Source organism: Onychostruthus taczanowskii, unplaced genomic scaffold, assembly GCF_017590055.1.
Source record: "Onychostruthus taczanowskii isolate IOZ18803 unplaced genomic scaffold, ASM1759005v1 scaffold268, whole genome shotgun sequence".
NCBI classification, from domain to species: domain Eukaryota; kingdom Metazoa; phylum Chordata; class Aves; order Passeriformes; family Passeridae; genus Onychostruthus; species Onychostruthus taczanowskii.
In genome coordinates, this window is record NW_024499995.1 from 111,515 (window position 1) to 130,402 (window position 18,888).

An 18,888-nucleotide genomic window follows, 5' to 3' on the forward strand; every position below is an offset into this window, starting at 1 on the left:
TAAGTAAGGATTGTTATCAGCCTATGTGAAGACTTTGTATACAGAGAAACAAGACTATAAAAGAGCATGCCATACAGCAACAGTCAAACACAAACCATCAGGCAAATTGCCACTTAATCCAACTGTATGCAACCAATTATGTAAACACAGAACAATAAAAAGGTATGCAGTGGGTTAAATTCAAATCCACCTACTATTTTTGTAACTTTATTACTGCAGTATGGTAAGAATAAGTATTTAATCACTTCTACATGTTTTAATACTGTCTTGTAGGGTTCAGTCCAATGCCCTTCAAAGTCAAAAACTAAGTTTCCTATTGACTTTGATGGACATTGGAGTGCATCTTTATTGTTTGGTGGTGTTCTACTTTATTTTAGTGGTGAAATTGTGACTTCTCCACCACCACAGCCCTGGGAAATACATTTCACAGACCCATTTATCTTTAAGTAAGGATAAAATTATGAATGCTGCCCAGTTATTAATTTTGCCACACTCTCCCTTCTGCTCACAATCTTTCAAAAACAAAGGCAACAGCTGATGTAGTTAATTTGGAGGGAGGGGGGCTCCCCAGGGAGTCCCCGGAAAGCCCCCTGAGTGTTGGCTGGCAGCAGCAGGCAGGCAAGGAGACTCCACACAGCATTTGAGGGTGCTAATTAGATGAATGTTTACTGGGGGTCCTACCCCCGGGAGCAGCATGGTTACTGAGGGGGAAGGGGGAGAGGGCCTAGGGGAGGGAAGGGCCAAGAGAGGAGGGGAAGGGCTAAGAGAGGAGGAGAGGCTAAGAGAGCCTCTGATTTCGGTAGCACAGCTTAAGAGGGGAATTCAAAGTGGGCGTGGAATAACAGTTGAGCCAATGGGATTACAGATACACGATGGTTCAGGACAGGACCACAGGCTTAGAACATACCATACATTTTGGAGTGGTGAGACAGAGCATACCATTTAAATAAAATGCAATACTACAAACAGCCTGTGGCATTTGCTCTCAGTAAGACAGAGACAAGACAGTTCTGTCTGACCTGACCGCTACACAACAGACTGTCTGGAATATGAACATATAAAGAGAATCATCTTCTTTCATTTTCAGTTTACCCAAATGTATTGCTTCCTGTGTTGAATCATATATTGATGACACAGATAGCTTTTAAGTATTTTAAGATGTCCAAGGAGAAGTCAAAAGATTAAATGCAAATAAGGTTTGAGATAGATTGAAAAATCCTTTACTGTAAAAACTGTACATTTTTTGTATAAGTTGCATGACCTTAATGAACTGGATTTGTCAAGGGAAATGGGTTCCACAAGCAGCTTTTACATGTAGTCACCGTTTGACACCACAAGGCTTATATGCTTTGGAAGTGGTATAGGCTAAAGACATTTCTGAGCCCTGAAAAACCAAACCTAGCAAATCATAGCATATGGAGAACACAGATTCAGTAACTGAAAAAAAGTCTTGAAGACATTACAATGTGTGTAATATACAAGGAGTTCCAATTATGAACAGAAACAACTATGCAACTAGGGATTAGTAAGTAACAGCAATAAATACTTAATCTGTACAGACTGGAGTCACTGAACTGGTGCAAGTTTTCACCATGCCTGAATTGGAAAGCTTACCCTAGCAAATATGATAACAAAAGCTTGCTATCTCCTCTCACAGAACAATCATCTCAAAGAAATTTTTGAATGTTGTGGCAGTAACTGTACATGGCCACATATTCCTTCCTTTTTTATTTCTCTGATTTAGCAGAGCGGAAGAAAGCAAGAAAGCAAAGTCTCTGCCAGATTTATGACTATCGGTTTGACTTTAGTACCAAAAAGTCTTTAGAATCTGAAAAGTGAGGAAAGAGCAATGATCACATGTCACATCTGTGATTCTGAACATAATTTCCAACTGATGATGGAGGTGTGATAACTGTAAGAAATAATTTTTTAGTACTATTAGTAAACATGGACTAAGGCACATCAATGACAACACACAAATATAGAGTCCAACATCTTAAAGGCACATTGCCTTGGCAGGCAGCCACCGCCTTTTACAACCTTAACTTTAGGCTACCAAGAGCCCACACACATCAACAATTCAAGCAAATATGGCTGGAACAAGACAGAGTTTTAGTCAAGGGATAGGATTTATTCTACTCATGGTGCAAGTGGTTGCCAGACAGGATATAATTTCAGCTTTCTTTTGGCTCAGTGCCACAGTAGACTCAGGGGACTGTACCTGAGCTCAATAAATCATCACATTTAATCCCCTTTCTTCACCAAGGCCAAAATCTCCAACAAGGACTCTAGAGAGTACAAAATTCCATTTTTAATTATGGCCAATGTGCTGAGAAATAGATTGAGATGTAAATATTGCCCACAAGTTACAGCAGGAATAAAGGATGAAACACGACCGATTAAAAAGAATGAAAATTAACTAATTTTCAGCAGCATCATCTGAAGAAATACACATAATCATCAGGATGACTTCTACAGTTGCTTGGTGCTTTTGTTCATGTCTTTCTGGAGTTTCTCTTTCCTTTCTCTATGGGAAAGTTCTCTGACCTGTCTGGCCTTTTTTGTTCTCTCTCTGACTTGATCCTCAGGATTTTAACCCATGCATGAATTCCAGAGCTTTAATTGAATTCAGCACAGCTTTTCAGTACTTTTGAGAATTAAGTTCTGTTTAGTTAAATGACAGAGAATGAATTCCAGAACCCATTTTTTAAAACACACAGATTGAAACTTTTAGTCTAAATGTATTTATTTCAGGTGCTGAATAACAAACACTAAAATTAGACTAGGAATTTTTACAGGCTCAAATATACAGAATAAATTTGACAATCCCAATTTAACAGACAACATATTTATGCTGCAAAATGTAAGACACTATGCTAATGCTAATCCAGCACACAACTTTAATCAGCTCATAGGTCACTACCACATAAATACTCAGCTCAGTATCAAGAGATAAACAGTTCCCTGACCAGTGATCTCAAAAATTACTCAAATTCCCACCAGCCTTCAGAAACAAAAGCCACTACCGCCACAATCTATCAAATGAAATCACTGCTGTAGGTCTTAATAAACATACATCTTAGCTTATGAAGCAATAAAGATGACAATGCTTGACATCAGAAGTATTGTACTCAGAGCTTAGGAAAGACAAAATGAAGGGGAGATGGAGAAGACAAGGATGTCAAGGCTACAGGCCAGGATGACAGAGCTACAAGCAGCACATACCACATCCTAAAAATCACCACCAGCAACATCTAAATGCTTTGTCATACTTAAGAAAAATAGCTGTGTAGGGAGCTTCAGTAGCAGACACAGTCAAACAAAATAATCACAGATCAGAAGTGTGTATCAGATTCCTGCACAGCCTGCTCAAGCACAAACTGAGCTTTGCCTTGGCTTGGACACATACCACCAGGAGTGTGTTTTATTCACCAAACAAAATAATCACAGATCAGAAGTGTGTATCAGATTCCTGCACAGCCTGCTCAAGCACAAACTGAGCTTTGCCTTGGCTTGGACACATACCACCAGGAGTGTGTTTTATTCACCAAACAAAATAATCACAGATCAGAAGTGTGTATCAGATTCCTGCACAGCCTGCTCAAGCACAAACTGAGCTTTGCCTTGGCTTGGACACATACCACCAGGAGTGTGTTTTATTCACCAAACTGTGCTGTGAGGATAATGAATACAAATGGACATGAACAACTTGCGATATTTGGAACTTTATCTCAATTCCTGTATTATTTGTTCAAAAATTGTGTATTCACTCCCAGACATAAACCACATTCTGCCATTTTTATCCCACTGGCTGTGGGATTTTGTCATATCTCTGCTTTGGTACTGTTTCAAAACTCCCATACAGAGAAATTGCTTTCCTATAATTTGTCTCTATCAACAGAAAAGTCTTAGAAACAAATATTGCAGTACTAATAATACTTCAAATTACCCCCTCTTAAAAATTAATTATCCTAAGAGTCAGTAATAGACTGTACCATTTAGTCTACCTTGTTGTATGTCCCAGATATTACAATTCATTTGTTAATCTTCCACCACATTAAGTAATTTGTTTCGCTACAGTGTATTTTCCAGGAACACATATAGTTAGATCCTACAGTAACCCCTCTTGAATTTAAAAGGTCCTGGGTGTGGCTTCTTTAAATATACATGACATCACATTTCAGTCACAGGTTTCTGTCACATCTTTCTCTACTAGATTACAAATAGCTACTTAGGTGCCTCTTGGCCTTCATTAAAAAAAAATGCTTTGATTAGTTCAAAGTTCTAAGTGAGGCCTTCCCTTGCAATACTTGAACAGGTTTTATAGTTTTTTACAACATCATCTAAACAGGAAGCATCTCATCAATGAACACACAATTTTACCCCCATCCAAAGTAACAATCTATACAGAAGAAGACCCACTCCAAAACACTATTCTCTCTGTATGTATACCCAAAAACCTCACTGCTTCTTTTTGCCAAACGTCATGCTGAGAAGTCATGTTCAATTGTTGGTCTGCTATGATCCCGAAATCTTTCTCAAGGTCCATGCTTTGCAGAAGACAAATCTGTCTTAGGGTTATTCATCAAGATATTGTATCCCATAACCACCTGTGCCCAAAAATTGTTACTGTATCCTTAAGACCCTGTATCCAGGGACCTCATGTACCTGTGTGTGTGGAGGCTGCTTGTGCACAGGCATTTGTGTGGTATATATGCCAGTGACTACTTAAACATTGCTTAGGCTTTCTTTTTAGTTTTTTTTTTTTTCCCTTGGTTTGGAGAAGCTGCAGTAGTAATCTCTGAGCTGCCTTGAGGGTGAATTCCACAGCTGCCTGTCTGAAAAAAAAAGGAAAAATGGGGGCATCGCCCTGACAGAAGCGGAGCAGAGCCGCCCAGCTCCAACTCAAGCTGTTGTTAAATGTGTCGTGCTGGGGAGAGGAAGACACTGAGTGGCTCCAGGCCAGCTGCTTCACCTGCCACACCTGCTGTCTTGGACAAGCCATCAGGTCTTTGTCTGCTGCTGGAACTGCTCTGTGAAGCTCCTGCCTTCCCAAGATGGAGCTGGTGCAGTCTTGTATCCCATATTGGGAACGAGTATTTCAAGGATTTTGGGGTTCTCTTTGTTCCAGTAGGTTGGTATGTGGAACAGTTTGTATCTAGCAGTTATTTACTTTTTTTGCTCCTCCCTATTGGCATTCTGTTTGTTAATAAACCAAGAATTTTTCCACTTTCATCTATTAGTATTAATTTCTTATTGGTGTAATGGAATTGTTGGAACCTCAAAGTAGACAGCTCATTCCAGAATGTTTTCCTTTGAATTGTCTCAAACCAACACAAAGCCCCTTCTCCCCCTTTTCAGGCAGGATGCAGTCTTTGTTTCTGGATGAGTGATCTCACACTTAAATAGATTAAAATAAACTTTACTTAAGTGGCTCAGCATAATAGATGCTTTAAAGCACTTTATAAAAAGTCTCTATCCTCCCCTTTTAACCAAGTATTTTTGTGTTATCTGCAAAATGTGGAAGTAATTTTGTATTTATTTTCAGATCTTTAATTTTAAGCTTCCTTCTGATCTCTGTAGAACATAATTAGAAATAACACACTTAATAACCCTTTCTACATCAGTCTGCTAAATATTAACTTTTATATATACAAATTTTGTGCAATCTTTTTTTAATCTTTTTTTTTAAATCATAGTGCCTAAAATGTTAAGTGAAATTACAAGCCCCTAAAATTCTATCACAATCTTCATATCTTCACATCTTCAATCTTCACTGATCAAACTCATTAATTCATTACTCAGGGTTTGGGGTTTTTTCTTTTTAAAATTAAGCCGGTTTTGTTCCTTTAATTTCTTAAGCATGACATAATTGTGTTTCCATTATATTGTTTATATGATGATGTCAATCTACAGCCCTTTAGATCAGCTTTCCTACCCTTTTTTCGTATATTGACACTTTAAAGCTCCATATGGTGGGTTTTTTTAACTCTCTTTACTTTCTACCCATCTGCTAGCTGAAAAATTTATATATTCCCCATTTTTTTTCTCCCAGAAAACAGGCAGCAATCTAAAACAAGATCAGCAGTCTCTGAACTAGAATAAGTATAAAGTGTAAAGTTTATCCTCACTTTCTTAAGTTGACTTCTTTCTGTTAATACAATACAAATATCTGGCTGGACACAAAGCAAACAAAGTGCAATGGAGGAAGGAAATGTTTTTGAAGAGTGTACAAGTGGAGACAGCGCATATGAAAACTCAGCATGAAAAGCAAATCTATTTTTCTCAACAAACTTGAAGAGCAGCCTCAGACCCATCTGTGTGGAATCCTGCTGCAGACCATCCAGGCATCATGCAGATCAGAAACAGGGCTACAGCCCAGGGACCTGGTCTGCAAATGGAACACAGATCATAAGAACTAATTCCAGCTACATGAACAATTAATGAAATTCTTTTTATCTACCCGTAGGTTACCCTGACCTTTTCCTCATGAGTAAGTGCACGTGGGGGGAAAAGGAAATACACAAATGGGATTCTGCTTCTCTAAGAAACACTCTTGATAACCATCTTGTTTCACTTTTGTTGTAGTTATAGAGTGTATCTGCTCTACCATCCTTCCCTTGTAATACCCAAAGACTCCAACTCAGGCCAAAATATCTCAAATTAACATTTTGGTAGGCTTTCCAAGATGCAAATAATTGAAAAGGGCATGTTCACCAGGTAGGACTTACAGGAAACCATCATTTGCATTCAGTGTGTGCACCATGAACAATAGAGCATGCACTGGGAATGATGACCTTGCAAAACCATGTCGGTATAGGACAGGTTTGTATTTCCAGATTCACCTTTTATTCCAGGATGTATGTGTACTCTTTTTCACTAATGTCACAAACAAATCTCAAGCTTGTTAAGAGCCAGTTTGAAGATATTTGCCTCCTTGACAAGATATTGGCACTTCACAATCTTACTTTGGCAATGTGGATTTTAAAAATAATAATAAAAAAAAAAAACCAAAAAAACCCCCCACAAAGCAAGCAGACAAATTAAAAAAAAATGTCCTCCACAAACTCAACCAAATAGATTCCTTAAAAACATGTACCACAGACTCAAAAGCTCATGAATATCACTATATACTGCTTCTCCTTTCCAGTCAGACCCACTGATGTAGATCTGGGTATTTAACTCTCATCCTCATCTTCAAACTAGGACAGTGCACTTGGTCTTGGGGTTTCACCAGACTTCAAGTATGGGGAGGCCTGGCAGATTGACGACATCACACTGCCCCAGACAAGCCAAGAGAACGCTACGTGCTGACCATGGTAGAAGCCACGCCTGGATGGTTGGAGACCTACCCTGTCCCTCACACTACTGCCTGGAACATCATCTTAGGCCTAGAAAAGCAAGTTCTGTAGAGACATGGCACCCCTGAGAGGATCAAGTCCGACAACTGGACCCATTTCAAGAACAGCCTTATAAACACCTGGGCCAAAGAACATGGTATTGAATGGATACATCACATCCCTTATTATGCGCCAGCTGACGGGAAAGCTGAACGGTGCAATGCACTACTTAAGACTACCCTGAAGGCACTTGGTGGGGGAACTTTTAGAAATTGGGAAATGAACTTAGCAAAAGCCATCTGGATGGTCAACACCTGAGGGGTCCATCAATCGAGCTGGTTCTGCCCAGTCTGAATCCTCGCACACAGTGGATAAAATCCCTGTGGTACATATGAAAGGTATTTTAGGAAAGACTGGATTAATCCCACCTCAGGCAAAGACAAACATATCCGTGGGGTTGTTTTTGCTCAAGGACCTGGTTACACTTGGTGGGTAATGCAGAAAGATGGAGAAAGCCATTGTGTACCACAGGGAAACCTGTGTGTAAAGTTTCATTGTGATGCAGATGGAAATAGAATAAGGGGTGGATAATGTCCTAGACTGCACGACAATAATGTGTATTCTATTTGCCATCTGTTAGTGGTGTGGCAGTTATCGTCTGTTAATTGGGCAGTTTTCTTTATCTCTTCCACAAAACAATCCTCCCTTGGGAGATATCTGCTGTTAATGGACCATTGAGTGTCACCGCATGACTGATAAAAATTACATCATTCCATTATGAGATGCTCTGCCCAGAAGGAGGAGCCAAGCATTCCTAACTGGGTATAATCTGAGATCTTTGGGACACCAGCACAGCCTTTCCACTGCATTCCCAGAGGAGCAGCGGCCTCTTCCATTGGATCTTCAGAGGAAGACTACACCCTTCTACAGGGTCACTGCTTCAACAGAACCACATCTGACACTCCAGGAGGACTGCAGCCACCATTTCTATTGGACTGCTACCAACACCCTGACCCACAGGGTGTCAGGTTTTATTCTGACTCTGTCAGTGTTGTTTTGTTTTACTGCATTGTTTATTTTACTTTTATTTTCTTCCCTAATAAAGAACTGTTATTCCTGCTCCATTACCTTTGCCTGAGAGCCCCTCTTAATTTCAAAATTATAACAGTTTAGAGGGAGGGGGTTTACATTTCCCATTCCGGGGGCGGGGTGGTCCTGCCTTCCTTAGCAGACACCTGTCTTTTCAAACCAAGACAACCATATGTATGCTGTGATATCTAATAAGTATTTTTATTTTTCAACATTTTAAGTATTTTTGTTTTGTTTCTCTTTCCTTTTAAAATATACTCCTCGTGAAATACTAATTTTGTCTTCCTTTTAAAATATACTCCTCGTGAAATACTAATTTTGTCTTCACTAGTTGCGTTTACACATTATGTTGAATGCAAACTGTCTATGTAGGTGTTAAAAAGATGAAAAAATAAAGCAGCTCAAAAACGTACTTTTCCAACCTTGCCCAAATCCAAAGACAAGTCTTATTTCCTCTATATCTGACAGCCACATCACAAAGAAAATTTCATTCCCCAAACAGCAGCCTACCAAAAAAGGTACAATAGTGTGACAAAGGGTGCTGTAATTTAAATCCTTTTGCAGCCATAATAATTGCAGTTCCTATAAAGCCAAAGCTGTAATTTTCGCAAGCTAAACTAAAGTGAAAGGAGCAAAAGTACTGCAAATTTTTTGAAACCTATGAGGAAGGTCTTCCTTCCTCTCCTGCTGTTTAATCAAAGTAGTGAAGATTGGGGTAATGAAGAGTCACGAAAACTGTACAACTGTTTTCTGCTGGGATCCAGGCTCCTTCATATTTTTCCAACGTGACACAAATTATATTCATAAATAATCTGGAACATTACCCAAAAAAAAGCGGGGGGGGGGGGGGGGGAGTCCCAGTCCTGCAATAGGCTCCATAATGGCTTAAATTCCTATGGCCACAGACTAACTAATAATTTACATATAGGAGTTGAAAAGAGTGCTGCAAACTAATGAAAAAGAGAAGAAGCAGAAGCAAGAGCTCCATACAAGTCAGTCAAACAAAGCAAAGTTCTAATGGGGTGTCCTCAATGAAAAACACAGGCACAAACACAACCAACCTCAACCTCTCAGAGCTCACCATGGTGTAGAGAAACCCAGCAATGCAGCCAGAACTCAAATCTTTGGATTGAAGAACAGGTTTTGCTTTGTTTGGCTACAGAATTTACACTGATCTGCTTTTTTTTTTTTTTTTTTTTTTTTTGTCAAGATTTTATTTCTGCTTTTCAGCACAATAAATAGAGACAAAAATTTTCTGAGGATAACTGAAGTGATGATGATGATGATGTCACAGTCCTTCTTAGGGTAAGGGAATACACTATCAATGCAAGAATCTCTGCTTTAAATATTTAATCCACATCTGTACTTCCCAGTTTCAAAAGGGATATATCAGTTCCCATACTATTTGCTGAGGGTATGGGATATGCTCTGCTGAAGCATAAGGAGGCAATTCAGGGTCTCATGTTTATGTTTGCAGCTAAAGCAAGCAAGACTGACTATTTGCACAGAATTCATCACCCCCACATGATCAAGCAGCATTTTTATTTGAACAGCATTGGTTTAATTTATGGCCTCTGAAGATTACAAGTTTTCAAAATGGCAATTATATGAAAATATTAAACATAAACATAATTAACTAAACACAGATTTTGAATGTAGCACCTTATTTGTTCTTCATGTATCTTCTGCAGCTGGTCAAAGGGTATGTGGTTTAGATTTTTTTGCAAACTATAAAAATTCTATAAAAAGGAATGTGTTTTATTTTTCCTGTATTTGAGAATAATTGCTAGTTTAGCCCACAAACAAACCATTGTAAAAATATCCATAAATCACTGTGTACCATGGCACCAAGAATCCATTTTAAACAAGCAGCAAAGTACCTGTAATTATTTTGTCCCCATTTACAAATGATAATCAATGCTACTTTTGGTTACTTGATCTTTGTGGTATTACTTAAAAAACAAAAATGGTTGACCTCTTCCAAACTACTGAATTATCAGTTAGTTTCTTAAGTACAGTATTTGTATTCCTTTCTTTCATAGCTTCTCATTTCCCTGGATAAACCTATTTTCTTTGACATAAAAGGCTACCGATTGTGCTTGTAACTACAGATAAGCAGGACTCAAGAATGCTTCTCTTGTGATAGAAAGATAAATGGTGTTATATTCAAAGTTCAGAAGATTTCCTGCAAAACTGAAGGAGAAAAATTGCAAGTTCTTTCAGTGACAAAAAACCCTCTCACAACTCTGTGACACTGTAAGGAAAAGATTGAAAGTATTTACAATTTTTTTAAATAGGTTTAGAAATAATTAATTCTGAATTTGAAGAGAAAAAAAACCATGGAAATAAAAATTAGGGAACGATTCACAATAATTTCCTATAGAAATTACTATCCCAAATAGAAAAAAAAATTGGGCATAAGGTGATGGAAGAAAAACACCAATCACATCTGGAAGACAAAACATGCCTTTTGTTCTAGACTGTCTCTTCCCAAATAAGCATATAAACAGAAAAAATATATACTTTCTAATGTTGTAGTATGCAATGTCCAAAGTTTGAAAAACTGATTTTCTTCTGATTTTCAAACTTCTGGCTATTTACATCACTTTATAAAAACCCTATCTTTTCCACTTGTGCATACTATATTTTCTCAAGCCCACGTCATTGTCTGCATATAATTTATTCTTTACTGGAAACCCCAGTCACTCCTTATTCTCTGTACCTTTTAGGCAAAATGCCTCAACCTTCCCACATTACCCTTTTCCTCTCACTTGAAAGCATCATTCACCACAAACAATATGGTTTTACTTAACTTCCATTTCTGATAAGCACAGAAAAAATTCTAGCGCAAAGATAATGTTACAATTAATAAATACATTTTTAAAGTGTATTTCAGGAGTTGTATAAACTCACAGAGGAATTCATATAGTAAAGCATTAGTGCTTATTGGCAGTACAACTGACTGTTTACTTGCAGTTGTTTAGTGTTTACATAGCTATACTGTGAAATTCCTCCTTCCAGGGGTCTAAATCAAGAGACAATGCCTATTTAAATTGCTGCAATTTGTTCTTGTATCAAACGAAGCCCATTTTTACCCAAAGTAAGTCAGAGTGTCTTCAATCTCTTCATCATGCAAATCCACTTACATAGAATAATTCCAGTATTACTATAAAAATCCTCTTATTTTAAGCCATGTGAATGTCTGTCACATGCATTTGACTATTTTTGTCCCAAAGGCAGCAAGTGCCATGCAATGCATCTTACACAGCAGAGTAAGAAAAAACATATTTTCTTTTCTGTTTGTGCCAAGCTGGCCATGATGGCAGACCAATTTCATTTTTTCATAGTCATAACATTTGCCATGAAAGCTCCTGTTTAAAACACAATGTTAGCCCACTGAAAAGACACCTAAACATCAAATGTTGATTGCTTCAAATGACAGAAGCAGCTTGGGTTTGAGAGAGTTTCTTTATTCCTCTAGGGCCATTATGGAAAGATTGCTTCAGTTTTGGGTATTGAGGGTTTAATGGGGCAAGGTCAGATGTTGCTACATCATGTCAAGTTCCCTTCAACCTATTAATATGATGATGAAGAGCATCATCATAACGAAGAATCTTCTCCTTCTTTGGCATGGTATTCATAAGAAGTATTTCATAAAGAAAGCACAGTCTTTAAATTATTCCAAGTAATGCGTTTTAGAAGAATCACATGTCATATGAGGAATACCACAGAAGATGAAAAATAGTACTGAGAGGTTTAAACTTCTCAATCAGTTCTTAAATTACTTTAACAAAAACAGATTATTTGCAAATTGAATGGGCAGACAAATAATGAAAAATGTGGACATGGAAAGGCACACTTTTAAAGCAAGGAAAGTAGAGTTCCTTAAATGCATAGATAAAGCAAAGAATATTTGGAATAAAATAAATGGGCACAATCTGCAGGATTTAGAAATGATCATTATCTAATTATCTGTATTACGTCTCAAGAGTATAATAGTGTAGTGTTAGCTAAACTAGCTTTAGACTGAGTTGCTGATAACTCTGTAGCTGAAGTGTTTCAATTTGAGAGACCCCTGGATATTTTTGAGCGGAAAAGAACTGCCAGCAAAGCTAGAGAAGAAATTCATGTGTTTACATTATTCTTTTCTTTTTAAGCACAACCTTGCATATAGTCTTGGCCACTGCCAGCTTCTGGAAGGGATGCAAAAATCTTGATTTATTGATTGAAAGTATCATATATTATCTCATTAAACCTACCTCATCAAAGACACACTGTGCTATGGGGACATGCTTATAACAGCACTCTTTCCACAACTGTCTTTCCCCTATAAAATTGCACTCTTCCACCCTGAAATCCTCGAAATCCCCAGACCCATTCCCACAGGCACATTTCCTGTCCAAGGACAAATGGTGGTATCTGTACTTTATTAACCCCAAATCTCTGCCAAGTCTGTGGGAACTGGCCACTACCTATATGTACCCTGATAAACGGGCTTTGGAATTAACTCCAAAGGCAGCACCACCTTCAGGGACAGCTATTAGAAACTGTGTAGCAGAGAGTTTTCAAGTGCCACAACATGTAGAGAGGACCTTGTTGCTCAATGCCACCAGGGGTCTGTCAGACAATGCATATAATGCTGTCTTCTGAGTGCAGCTTTATACACCAGGACAAGGGCTGGGTACTTATGGAAAAATGGATTCACTAAAACAGAAAAAAAGGCCCCAGACACAACTGGACACAGAAACTTAATTCCTCTGAAAGGAGTAGAAGGTTTCTCAACACTAGTGGAAGAGACCATGGAGGGAAAATCAGTGTGGGATGCCATGGGTCTTCAGGCCCCCCATGGATTCAGATGGGCACTCTCACAAACCACCCTGGCCAGGATATCTAATTTCTTCCAAATCTAATCCAAAACCCTCCACTGATAAGCACATGTCTACAAATTTTCCACACCCAAAGCTGGCACACACTATGGCTGCGTGTGGTTTGGGGCCAGGTGGGACAAGCTGCAGTGCCTCTGTAGCATCAGGATATGGCTGCAGGAAATGCATACAGTTTTCTGCTGCTTCAACCTACTTGCTCCATTTAACTGCAAGGGTGCACTAAGAACGTTCATTCCCCAGAGCTTCTGCAGATCTTTGAATTGCCACTGGGGAATCATGACATGATTTTAGGGGAGTTTGACAGAGAAAAGAACATGGCAGAGTGCCTACTAAAACTGTTCCCATGGTGAAATGCACCACAGACTGCAATGGTGACTCCTCTTGGACTAAGACACCAGCAGAAATTAGTATAATGACTTTTTTTTAACTTGATGTCCGATTAGAAGAAGTGTCTGAAAGATATTTTAAAGAAAAATCAATAACAGAAGAAGGCGCAAAACAAATTCAAGTTTCAAAATATCAAAGGTATGCACATGAAATAGAAATATCTTTCTCTATTAGGACTACAAAAATCTACTGATGGAAGGCAGCCTACACCAAGGAGAAACAAAGGTATAGGAAGATTTCAAGTCTGGGTGAAACATTTTGCTCCATGCTTTCAAACCCAGTATCTTCTGAATTCTAGTAAAGAACATAAAAAACTGAGAAAAAAGGTCAAAAATGTCAAAAATTACTTCTTAAGAGATTTCTGAAGGTTACACAGATGTGACCTCTTGATCACATCTAAACTGCTAAACAGAAAACTCCCACAACAAAAAAGTCCAGTACATTCAACTCACAAACTTTTCAACTAAATAAATATAACAGATTCTCACACAAATTACTTCCAATGAACCTAATTTTAATGCTTAGGTACAGCTTGCATGAGGTGCAATGTGGCCAAGTTCCCCATAGGCACTACCTGACCTGGCCCTACTTCTTTTTTTGGATTTTACCTGAAAAGGAGCAAAAGCTACACAGGATTTTGAACTTCCTTTGTAGTTTTGAGCAAATTGTTTTGTTTTACTACCTCACCTTCTGATCTGTAAAACAGAGATAATGCTATTTAACTATCTTAAAGGAACTTCTTGAAATTGATAATTGTCTGAAAGACACCCTGAAGCAAAACATTTTAAAATGTAAAGCAAAGTATTTTTCAAATAAAGCTCCTATTGCTATCCTGTTTATTAACAAGAGGAAAATGTCTGAGCTAAAAACAAGGCACTAGGCTATTGTTTTCCATGAGGCTCACAGAAACACTAAATTGTCTCCAGGATAATCACACATCACACTTAACTCATATCTCACAAAAAAGAGAGAGAAACAAACCTATAAAACCACTGAACGAACTGCACTAACAGAAACAAGGCATTTGGGTGAATAAGCCACAACCCTGCTGTGTATTCAGCACCACATGCTACATTTGACCAGTAGAAAGAAAATCCTACTCTTGGACTGAAGCCAAATCCCTGTGTACCAGCAGCATGGTCATTACTGAAACCCAGATGCAGGCTGTTTCTGGAAGTGGAGAATATGATACAGGGGTTTTTTCCCCCTGTGCAGTATGTTGTTATTTCACATAAACCCTATGAAGAAGGAGAGGAAGTTAATTCAAACGTATTCATGATTTACAGCTATTTACACAGCTTGTGCTGTACTGCAGAATTTAATCTTGCAAGATTTCCCTGACCAAGAGTTTTCACAACCACTGCAGCTCCCATTACAAAGAAACCAGGTGTGAAGATGCTGCTTTCAGATTCAGCTGCATAATGTGTGATACAATTGGCACAAGATATAAACACTAACACAGAGCACAAGAAAAATTACTGAGACAAAAAGCAAGAAAACTAGAGTGGTTACTAAATAAGGCAAACAATTTTTAAATTAGAGTTGCAATGGGACATTAGATCAGAAAGAAACACAGGACTTTCACCAGATGTTCAGCACTGTTGCTAACAAGAATGGAAACAGTATAACTACTAAATGACTTGTGGGGTTTCTCCTTTTCTTGGGGGATTTTTTTAAATACCAAAAAAACCCCAGCACCATTTCAAATTAAAAATACACAGTTGGGAAAGAATACAGGTTTCATGAGAAATCCACACCTTTTCTCCTGTTACTAATTTGTCACACAAATCCAGTCAACAGACATTTTAAAGTAATACAGTAGCTATCATCATTGGTTTTGTGTGTGTGTCCGAAAAGCCCCTAAAATAATTATTTTTATTATATTGAATATTTGTCATTCTACAAGTCATTCTTCTCCTCCTGACTTCTCCAGTTTATTTCACCTAAACAAGAACAAAGCTGAATGGTTACAAGCACAGTAGCAGAAGTTGTATTTGTCCCAGTGTAACCTTAAGTCATGTGAAAATCAAGGAGATCCAGTGAGCTCTGTGAACTTTCTATAGTAAAGAAAACATGACTGAACATTGCGAACTCTGCTTGACATGACTGGGGACTACAGACTATTCAGTTTTTAGCATTTGACTCTTGCTGCAGCACTTAAATTTGCTAATTCACAGTGTCTTCTGAGTTACAAAATCTGTGCTTTAATTGAACCTCAGGACAGAAAGGGACTTCATGTTGCATCTGCATCCTGTGGAGTTACCATCTGAGTATAGTTTCAGAAAAACAAGTGTAGAAACATACAAGATTAGTGAGTGACTGCTGTGACTGGACTGCATAGTCCTTGCAGCACTATATAAATTAAAAAATATAAACGAAACAAAACAAAATAAACAAACAAACACAATGGAGAGAGATTTAAAAAAAAAAAAAAAAAGGAAGTTATATTAGCTCCAGAATTACCAGGTGGTAAATTACTTGTTTCATTTTAGAATGCATCCAGAAGGCTGTTCCATCAACCCCTCATCTGGAGACTTGGTCTTTTAACAAATAACTTGACATTTCTAGATTCCTGGCAAAAAAAAAAAAAAAAAAAAAAAAAAAAAAAAAAAAACCCTCCCTCCCCATTTTTTTCAAAAGACACAAAAAGACACTACCTCTCCATTATCTTCAACTTCCAGTAAATTGAAGTATTATTAGTGAGTTGTTATTCTCTTGGGATTGCAAACAGCAAGTTCTACCCCAAGTGTCAGAGGAAGAGTAGGAGTAGCAATACAGATGGGACTTTCACAGCTGCTTGGTAGCCTTGCTGTTTCCCAGCATCACCTTGCTTGATAACTGAGCAAATCAGTATTGAACACCAAAATAATGAACTTTCGTCTAAATAACTTTTTGATACTTAGTTATCAAAGCAACTGGACAAAAATACATCATGTAACATAGCAGGAATCACTATAAAAGAGACTGTACACCTACAAAGTCAGTTTGAATGTAAAACAAATTAATGGAGCACATTTTCTTGATGACAGTTACAACACTTTCTTCCCAGTGGACTTAATGTGTTTCAGAAGAAGCAGTGAATGCTAATCAGTAGCAGCCTAAAATCAACCTAGTGCATCCTCAGGTCAAATTGGGGCTTTTTTTAGGAGAGTCATTTAGGAAATACACCATTGTCCAATTAGTTTGTTTCCACTGAAAAGAATCAAAGCACCAAGACCACCACAGGATTTTACTAGCAAATCAAAATATACAGTGGGGAAACCCCAGACATCTAAACTACTTCAATTGCAAAGTTCCCCCACTTTTTGGAAGGCTTTAACCATCCATGTTCTTTTGTATAAAAGAGGGGCTGAGTCATCCCATGTAGTAGCAACTATAAATGTCTAATGCCAAATCCACTGCACAAAAGCTGCAACACACAATATACAGTATTTCAGAGACACTCAAAATGCTCAAGAAAGAGCACAGCATACCCTTTTTAGGAAGGAATATCTGTTGAGAAGCAGCTGGCATGACATCCAGTCCCCAAAGTAACGTCAACTCATCTGTGTTACTTTTTACAAGTAGGGTTGCAAGTAGGGTCACAGTTTGAAGGGGAGAAAAGTGTTTGGAATGGAAAATGAAGCTGCTGCCAGAGGACTTTTTCAGCCACTACCACTTTGGTCCTTTCAGTACACAGTCATTACGTTATCTCATAACAATGGAGATATCTGGTTCCCTTTATCCCGACACTGTATTCTGCAGTTCATCTTTATATGGAGTGGAGCACAAAGTCTGTTTGCAACACAGCCATCACCACACTGCATTCTCACTCTTCCACAGTAGTCTCCTGATTTCTATGCCTCTGGAGATTAGCAAATATGAAATCAGCTATTTTGATACTGTCCTGTCCCACTGTAAAAGGGGAGTCGAGGAGGATTCTTTTTGATAGATTTCTTGGATGAAAATAAGGTGCAAACAGGGCCATATTATATCAGAGAACATTTCATTGATAAAGAAAGGTAAGTGTTCCTACCAATGGGAGAGTAGAAAACGGAGCAAAGAGAAGAGAGAGACAGAGATAGAAATAGAATACTGGGATAGATCGTTACCACTGTATCCCGGGCACCCTGCTGGCATCAGCTCGGCAGATGAATGCACTCAGCATTTTTTCCCGGGCATCTGCCCCACCAGCAATTGGGAGCTCACTTGCAGCCCAATCGTGGAAACTTTCTCTGCCCTGATCTGCTGTCAGGCAAAGTGTCCCTGGGGACAGAGCTCCCAGCATGTGTACAACCTCTAGAGTAATTTTTCACCTCGCGTATAACATATGTTGAGGCATAAATAAAAATTAGACTTGTCCCTCTCGGATACCCAGTAGAGAAAGCCCACATATATAGGTTTAATTCAATCTTAGGATTGCCTTTTCCTGCCATAATCAGATGTAGCAGTATAACCCTAACACAAGAAGCCTGAGTCAAAGCAGAACAAAGTTAATATTTAGAACTACTTCAAGCAAATGCCTGAGAACCTCCTACCCCCCTGCAGACAAAAACGAAAAAATCTACTCCAAAATCCCCTGTCAAATACTGTAAACAACCATGTTTCCTGCAATTTTAACAGACTATTGGAATAGGTCTTGGGTCTTCACTCATACTCATTTTTCGCTTTCATATGAACACTTGGTTGGCTCATTTTTTGCCGCTTCGCTTCCCCGGCTAGCTGATGTGAGAGTGAGGGGCGGCAGTTTTTCCCCCTGGAGCTCCTTGAATCCCAGTTGTCAGTTGTTTCGGCGCAGTATAAAACACAGGCAGCGCACAGGGGTCCCAGGGAAACTTTATTTGATGGTGTTTCTTCCCCTCTTTCTTCCTGGGCCCCGACTAAGGGGCCGACAAAGACTTATATCTCAGGGGAAAGGCAGGGGCAGACCCAACTTCCAACAAATCAGGAGAGTTGGGAGTAAAAACCCAGGCGGGGAATAACAGGAGCGAACCAATAAACTTCCAAGGAAGAAAAACAGTTTTAGGAAATGGGTAAAATTTGGAGAAATAGAAACTAGAAACTAGCTGACGACATTTCTGGGAAAAGGGTGGAGACAAAAGAAAAAACCAGCACCAAAGAAAAACACTAAATCACAAATCAAACCATAGACCCACTGATAAAACAAAAAGCATGATACAACAATTTTTAAACAAAACATGCCTTGA

The 18,888-nt window shown here is 38.5% G+C and overlaps 1 protein-coding gene across 1 annotated transcript in view; it reads right to left on the bottom strand.

Moving 5' to 3' along the window:
* LOC121337405 (integrin alpha-9-like) overlaps nucleotides 1–18,888 on the bottom strand; it is a 143,093-nt gene that overhangs the window by 109,802 nt on the left and 14,403 nt on the right. The gene's annotated exons all lie outside the window — the stretch shown is intronic.